This window comes from Anomaloglossus baeobatrachus, chromosome 5 (genome assembly GCF_048569485.1).
Source record: "Anomaloglossus baeobatrachus isolate aAnoBae1 chromosome 5, aAnoBae1.hap1, whole genome shotgun sequence".
NCBI classification, from domain to species: domain Eukaryota; kingdom Metazoa; phylum Chordata; class Amphibia; order Anura; family Aromobatidae; genus Anomaloglossus; species Anomaloglossus baeobatrachus.
The window spans coordinates 563,274,463-563,283,155 of record NC_134357.1 but is presented as its reverse complement, the minus strand read 5'-3'; positions in this window follow the sequence as shown (position 1 = coordinate 563,283,155).

Genomic DNA, 8,693 nt, shown 5'->3' with positions numbered 1-8,693 from the left:
CGGGTGTTATTTGATAACATGGGGCGCGCGCTACACTCTACGCTTATCGGAGGCGTGATTGCGAAGTGCCGATAGATTGCCGTGATAGCCATGGGTTATCTGATGACCACTGTCTGTCTCTGTCATGAACTTCCTGTGAATGTGGACTGTGAGCCAGCATTCGTAGGAAGTCAGTATTTCTGCTGTAGAGAGCAGTGCAGTGCAGTTTGCACCTTATATTCTTTGACCAGTGGACTTTATTTTCTCATATCTCTGAACGTCACTCACAGAGAACTTGGAACTCTTGGTGCACGGTTATTAAATTTCAGCACTTGGAATTACTTCTTACGGTGTGAGCATGCCACTGCTACACCAGATGAAAACTCTTTGCGCGTTGGAGCTTTTGCATTTCATTGTGTTTGTATATTCGATCTGAACTCCCAGACTGTTATACCAATAGTGGCAGTAATGTTAGTAATTCTCAATTGATGTACATCATTTTATTTATGATCATTTGTAAATGGGAAATATTGTCATGAGTACCAGACAGTCCTGTGGTGTCCAGTTATAGAAGGTCACAGTGTTGGGCTGCGCAAACTGCTCCCTGACCTTCTATTATTTCTTTTTGGTTTACATACCTTTCCCTTTGGGACTCTGTGAAGTTCTTAAGCCTGTCAGCTGCTGATAATCAGTATTTCCCTTGTGTCTTTTTATACTTTCACTTCCTATTACTCGGTGCTGGTGATATTTTATATACCTTTATCAAGTCTTCAGTGCCACCAGTCGGCTTGCATACATCCGGAGAATCTTGATGGTTGTTGTAGCTTCTCTCCTCTCCGTCACTAGAGATAAGTTGTTTGTTATCTCTGTGTGACTTTAACACCTAGTGGGGTTGATGAAGAGCTCATCACATTCGCTCCCTACCTGGGGCCAGATCAGGGACAGGTATCCTGCTCAGTGCATAGGTGAGGAGTCTATCTAGAGTAGTGATGGAACCCAGGGCCCCAGCGGTAGGCTTGCTCAGGGGTCACCACCCCCCCCTTCCCTAGACACAGGGTTTACCTTTCCATTGCTTTTGCTGTTCGCTTGGTACATCCCTGTACCTAGCGTGACAAATATATGGTATTGCTGCACATTCATCTTATCACCACTATAACACAGGCAATTGTTTTTGTACGTACATTGTTCTTTGAAAGCAGAGGTATTTTATTCATGTCTTATTTTTCAATTGACCTGAACAGATTATGGGCGCAATAAAGGAGGAAAAGGTTCTGAAGTCATTCTTCATGGTATAATTCCTGTGTTTGTTAAGCTAGTTTCACACTTGCGTTGAACGGTATCCGTTGCATTGTGTTGTGTGACGGATGCAACAGATGTGTTGCATATAGTGGCACAACGGATGCAACGGATGCTGCAAAACAACGGAATCCGTTTTGATTTTTTTTTTTTTTTTTTTTATACAGTTTTACTGGCCGCAGACTATTGTGAACGATCAGCTGATCACTCCCTGCAGCCGGCCGCCGGGTGATCAGCTGAGTGCTGTCACTTGCCGGCCGCCGGGTGATCAGCTGATCGCTCCCTGCAGCCGACCGCCGGGTGATCAGCTGAGCGCTGTCACTTGCCGGCGCCCGGGCATGCCAGCGGCCGCGCATGCTAGCGGGTGGGTGCTCAGCTGAGCACTGTCACTTGCCAGCACCCGGGCATGCCGGCGGCCGGTCGCTCAGCTGAGCGCTGTCACTTGCCGACGGCCTGGCGCTCAGCTGAACGTTCGGCCACCGCGAGCCAAAATAAAGTTTGTGATTTTAAAAAAAAAAAAAAAGAGCATGCGCAGTGAAATCCAGAGGACTCCGCTGCTCGAAACAACGTTACATGCTGCGTTCCTCCCGCTGGGCGGAAGCAACGGAGCGTCGCCCAGCGGAAGCAACGCAGGTCCTTTTGGTACAATCCGTCAACCATACAAGTCTATGGGAAACAGCGGAATCCGTTAACGGATTCCGCTGTTTTCCAAAAGGGCGGATTGTAACGGAAGGAAAACAACGCAAGTGTGGAAGTACCCTTAGGTGGGGAATGAAGATGGAATATCTGCAGTTTATACTGAAATGTGCACAAATTGCTGCTCTTGATTTCTTAATTTCATTTGTTCTTATGCAATTACTACAACGAATATTCTCAGCGTAAACTGACAAGATCTGTTGGTTTATGATCCTCCAAATCTCCTCTGTGGGAACGTTGTCTAAAAATTATTGGAAAGTTTCAATTTACAGATAAATTTAGGAAAGGCCTAAATTACACAATTGTTCCCACTACATTACGATTCTCAGCACTGATCAGGAGGCCAGTATCTCATTTATTTTTTTTACAGTTTATGAACACTCAGCAGAACTTACTTTTAGACACATTTAGTGGGTTTACTTCTGACTTTTTTTTTTTTTTTTTTAGAAATGGGTCCCTAATGTTTTACTATGTATCCGGCCTTGACTTATTGAGCCATTAGAATAGTTCGTTTTGATATAATAGTTGGATGTAGAATTTGGGTTCACCACCTCCCAAGACTGGGGAAGTATGTGATTAAGAGAAAAATACAAAATAGAGAAGCATTACTCGACAGTCACAGCTCCTGCTGCTTCGTTGCTTATCTCCGGCCTTTCTGTACTTGACTGCGGCTATAATGTTCCATAGACAACATATGAGTGCTGCAGCCCTTTACTGTCCTCACAGTATACCTGATGTAAAAGTTGTGTGATATCGGACTTGTCATCACAACAGCCAGATAGACTAAGATAGCAGAAGAGCGCTAAAGTGGTAGCCCTCAAATGGCAATTGATTCAACACGCGAGTAATGTTTATTTCAATATGTTTCCACATTCTCACTTTACCCTTCTTTTTTGACAACTCGAGAAAACCACATTTCAAATTTAATTTGCAATTCAAGTTTTACCTTTTCTTTTTTTTTTTTAACTTCGTTTTATTAACAATTTCAAACATGGTACAACTGACATTTGCCATATAAAGATAGCTCAGTATATAGATAGTAATATTTAAATATAACAATAAACAGTCATATAAAGTCCATAATATCTTTAGCAGTTAAGATAGAACAATGTTATTATCCATACTACTTATCATTTGCATATATATCTAATTTTATATTGAGCATAAGAACAACTCTATCTATCAGCATGACCATGTTTTGAAAACAAGATAGAAAAAGGAAGAAAGAAAGAACAACAACAGCCACATTGCATTATTATACCTCAATATACCATTGGACAGTGTTTCATATCCCAACATCTAACGGGAACCACCATTATCCGCATAATCTCCCTCAAACCTCCGCAAGTGTGTCTGGAGAAGAATTCCACAAACCCCAGATTTTGTTACATTTTCCCGGGCACCCCCTATTATAATATACCACCCGCTCATAGACTATGGTTGCATTGACTAGTTTAACCCAGGACCGCACAGTTGGATTCGAATCTCCCATCCACCTCAGAGCTATTAATTTCCTAGCCAGAAACAATGCCTCTCTGAGGAATATTGTCATGTAATGATCCCAGGACTCTTCCTCCACCACCCCAAACAGGCATATCAAAGGGTCACACAAAACAGGAATCGACACAATCGATGTCAGCAGAGATGTCACTCCCCGCCAGTACGAAGATATATTAGGACAGCTCCAGATCATATGTATGAAATTTGCCCCTGAGAGATGACACCTCGGGCACTCCGATGTACGAGAACGGCCCATACTAAATAATCGAGTTGGAGTAAGGTATGCCTGGTGGACAATGTAGCATTGAATCAACTTATTATTAACCGAAGGGGATACCGCAGTCGGAGATTCCAATATCTCTTCCCATTCCTCTCCCTGTAGAGAGGGAATTAGAGATTTCCATCTATCCTGGGCTGGCAAGGGGTCCGACTCCACCCCCACCGACAACAGGTAAGTATATATAGCTGAGATGAGGCCTCGAGGTCCTTGTGATTTTAGAATACCTATCATAGGAAGTGATGATATCAATTTCCTCACTCCAATTTTCTGTATGTGGGATTGAATCGCTGTGTGAATCTGCAGGTATCTAAAAAAAACTGTGATCTTGGAACATTATATTCAATCTGGACTTGTTCAAAGGACTTGAAGGTTGTGGTTCCCGGGACAAAAAGATCACCTAATGCACTGACGCTGTGAGTGGCCCAGAATTGCGCCGAGGGGTGATCTCTCAGAGTATGGAAGTAGCTATTCCCCCATAATGGGAGTTCCGCCACCACCCCTTCGAAGTGTACCACCCTCTTGGCTTGTCGCCAGACTAATCTTGCCAACCTGAGGAGGGGTAATTGCCGTGGTGTTCTCAGTCCTTCTGATTCGAGAAAACACACTAAACAATTAGTCCCAGCCGCGTGTGCCAAGTGACTCTCAGAGTTTGGCAGCTGACATCCAGGCATCCAAGTCTCTAGTGCCCTAAGCTGTCCCGCGAGGTAGTAGAGGAAGAACTCCGGTAAAGCCATCCCTCCCAGTCTTTTGGATCTCTGTAAAATGGATAACCGAAGTTTGGGTCTGGATTTCCCCCATATGAAAGAAGTAGTAAGAGAGTTCAACATTGAGAAGAAGGATTTGGGTACTGATACTGCACTATGTTGTAGTGTATAACTAAGCTTTGGAAGTAATATCATTTTGATTAAATTTATTCTGCCAACCACTGACAGGGGTAGCTTGCTCCACAAGTTTTATTTAAGTTTAACATGCTCCAGAAGTGGTGTTATACTCGTCTGCAGGTCTAGTGTATGGTCTTTCTGTATGTGTATTCCCAGGTATTTAAAGCTAGTTACCACTTGCAAAGGTGACCTAGCCTCCATTGAAATTCCAGACCCATGCATTAATGGCATCAAAGCCGACTTATCCCAGTTGATGCGTAGTCCCGAAAACTCCCCAAATGTATCTATAGTATCTATAACCACTGGTAGAGTCTAAGTTTTACCTTTTCTACAAAGTCAGGGCTTCATCATATATAATCATACTACTCCTCCATTCCACAGTAAAATGTATGTGGCTGTCAGGGATTGCGCCAGACAGACCCCCCCCATAGTACTGACTGACAGGATCATTTATGATTCTCTACTCAGGGTCTTACTAGAAAATAGTGATGACCAACACTCTGAGACATGAACCTAGGACTGACTTCATCACTGAATTGGGAAAATGCTAGAGCTGATCCTGGTGGCTTGATATCATTATCTAGTGGTCCTTGCTCTGTGGTCTTCAGTTGGAATGTGAACTGTTTTGTCATCAATATCTTTTGCATCATGACTTGCAATTTCAATGGACATTTTATATAGTTAAAAAGCTATTTCCAAGTTTATATTATTGAAAACTAATAAAAGTGTTTATTCTTGGCAGGTGACTATATTAGGAGATCAGACGGACTTCTGGCTTCTTCAGACTTTCATCCATATGATCTTGGTGTCCCACAAGACACATATGAAGAGCATTTCTTAATTCCAGCTGTATACTCGGTGCTTCACAGCAAACATCTATCCTCTGATCCTATTAAACAGGTCCTATATTCTGATTCTTCACAGGCTATTAAGGAAAATAAAAGTCACAAAAGGGATGTTAGAACAACCAAAAGACAGAAGGCCTTTTCATGTTCAGAGTGTGGGAAATATTTTAATTGTCAATCAAGCCTTGTTGTACATAAGAGAAGTCACACAGGGGAGAAGCCATATCCATGTCCAGAATGTGGAAAATGTTTTGCAGTAAAATCAAACCTTGTTAGACATCAGAGATATCATGCAGGAGAAAAGCCATTTGCATGCTTAGACTGTGGAAAGTGTTTTAGTGCGAAATCTGATCTTATTGTACATCAGAAAACTCACACAGGTGAAAAGCCATTTTCATGTTCAGAATGTGGGAAATGTTTTACAAGAAAATCAAATCTTGTTACACATTACAGAACTCACACAGGGGACAAGCCATTTTCATGTTCAGAATGTGGGAAATATTTTACACGAAAATCAGAACTTGTTGCACATCAGAAAAACCACACAGGGGAGAAGCCATTTTCATGTTCAGAATGTGGGAAATGTTTTGCACATAAATCAAATCTTGTTAAACATAAGAGAACTCACACAGGGGAGAAACCATTTTCATGTTTAGAGTGTGGGAGAGATTTTTGTGAGAAACATAGTTTTCTTACACATCAGAGAACTCACACAGGGGAGAAGCCATTTTCATGTTTAGAGTGTGGAAAAGATTTTAGTCAGAAATGCAATTTTCTTTTACATCAGAGAATTCACACAGGGGAGAAACCATTCTCATGTTCAGAATGTGGGAAATGTTTTGCAGATAAATCAGCTCTTGTCAAACATCAGAGAATTCACACAGGGGAGAAGCCATTTTCATGTTCAGAGTGTGGTCAATATTTTAAACGGATATCAAGTCTTCGTTTACATCATAGAACTCATACAGGGGAGAAACCATTTTCATGTTCAGAATGTGGGAAATGTTTTGCAGATAAATCAGTTTTTGTGATACATCAGAGAACTCACACAGGGGAGAAGCCATTTTCATGTTCAGAATGTGGAAAACGTTTTGCAGATAAATCAACTCTTGTGAAACATCAGAGAACTCACACAGGGGTGAAGCCGTATTCATGTTCAGACTGTGGGAAAAGTTTTGTGTGTAAATCACATTTGGTTAGACACCAAAAAAGTCACATATGGAAGAAGACATATGTATGTTGAGATTGTGGAAACTTTTCTTTCTAAACAACTCTTGTTATACCTTAAAGAGCTCACATAAGTGATAAGCCATTTTCATACTCACAATGTAGAAAATGTTTTATTTGAAAATTAAATTCTGTTTATACGAAATTAAGACTTGTTACTCATAAAGGGGTGAAGCCATATTCATGTTCTGAGTTCAAGAAATGTATTACCCCCATTAAAAAAAAATGTAAGAGCCAAAAAACCTACAACTCCTACCCCTTTGCCCCAAAGCCTGTTTTCACCTTCCTGATCAGACCAAATGTTTTAATTCTGAGGAAAAGTAGACATGTGATAAATGTTATTTATCTTATTTTCTGTGGTATAACTATGCAGTTTAAGGGCATATGTAACGCCAGCGTTCCCTGCACTAATCGGCAGGGATGCCAACGTATTCACAGCACTGCTCTCTGCCTCTGTGTCGTTAGCTTTTCTGCCCATCATGGCTTCCAGCTTCTAGAACCCACGTTCAAAAAAATTCAAAGTCTGGAAATTGAAGCATTCTCCAATTTTGTGGAGAAATGATTGCTATTTTTATAAATTCAAATCATAAAGAACTAAATTAATGACTAGCATGAAGTAAAATGTGTCCCAGTTATTTCAGAATAATTGGGATATGATGTTGAAGCGTTCCAGAGTTATTACTACATAAAGTGACACTGGTTATCTGGACAAAAGCAAAATTTTTGTTGGAAAAAGGAAAATTTTAATTTTTTTCCTTCCACATTGCTTTAAATCCTATGAAGCACCTTAAGCGTTAATGAACTATTTGAATGTAGTTTTGAGCACTTTGAGGTGTGCATTTTTTAAAAATGGTGCCATTTTTGGGGTATTTTCTATCACATAGGCCTCGCAAAGTCATTTCAAATGTGATGTGGTCCTTAATAAACACTTTTGAAAATTTTGTTGGAGAAATTACCAATAAACTTTAAACCCTTCCAAACTTAACAAAAAAAAATATGTTTCCAAATTGATGCTGACCAGCTTCGCTTTTTCAGCGTAAAGATTCCTTTTAATATCTGTTGCGCATGAACGTCTGAATGAGCTATTACACTGACATAGCAGAGCTGACCATTGCAGTGACAGCGGCGGTGAGTGCAGATCAAGCTGCCTGATATTATACTACTACGTCCAGGCTACTGCGATGTTCTGATCTCTGGAAGAAGACGCCGCTCATAGTGTAGCCTCTGGTCAGATCAGCAATGTAGTGGTGACTTCTTCAGGGGTGAGAACAGCGCAGGAGCCAGATAGCAGTACAATATCAGGCTGCTAATTACTGCTCATCGCATCCCGACATCTCCAGCGCTGAACACTAGTAGTAGTAGTGACGGGGGAAATTCCAGATCTGATAAAGTGCAGCTGCGGCTACAACAAAATGGCACCTTACACCCCCAACAGCAATGACCTGGATATCCTAGGGGGCATGCCAAGGTAACAGCTAAAGGCAGTCACTGGGTATGAAATGCTGTTTGGACAAGAAGCGCAGGTGTTACTCTCCTATCCCTGGTTTGGGCTCCGCTCAACATCAGGCTTTGCAAGTAGCGTGGCAGATTTCAATATCATGAATTGCCTTGGCCTATTTAAGCGCTGCTGGAAGAAATCAAACAGTTGAATTCTTGGGAACTATATTTGTTCTATGGTTTTTGAAGTGGTCCTCACTTCTTCCTCAGGTAAGTCTGAGGGAAAAAAAAAAAATAAAAAAGTTAAAAAAAATAATAATAAAAAAAATAAATAAGTGTGTGTGTGTATGTGTAATATATATATATATATATATATATATATATATATATATATATATATATATATTATATACAGTACAGATCAAAAGTTCGGATACACCTCATTCAAAAGGTTTTCTTTATTTTCAGGACTCTGAAAATTGTAGATTCACATTGAAGGCATCAAAACTGTGAATTAATGTCTAATCTCTTTTTTATTGAAAAATTAAGGTT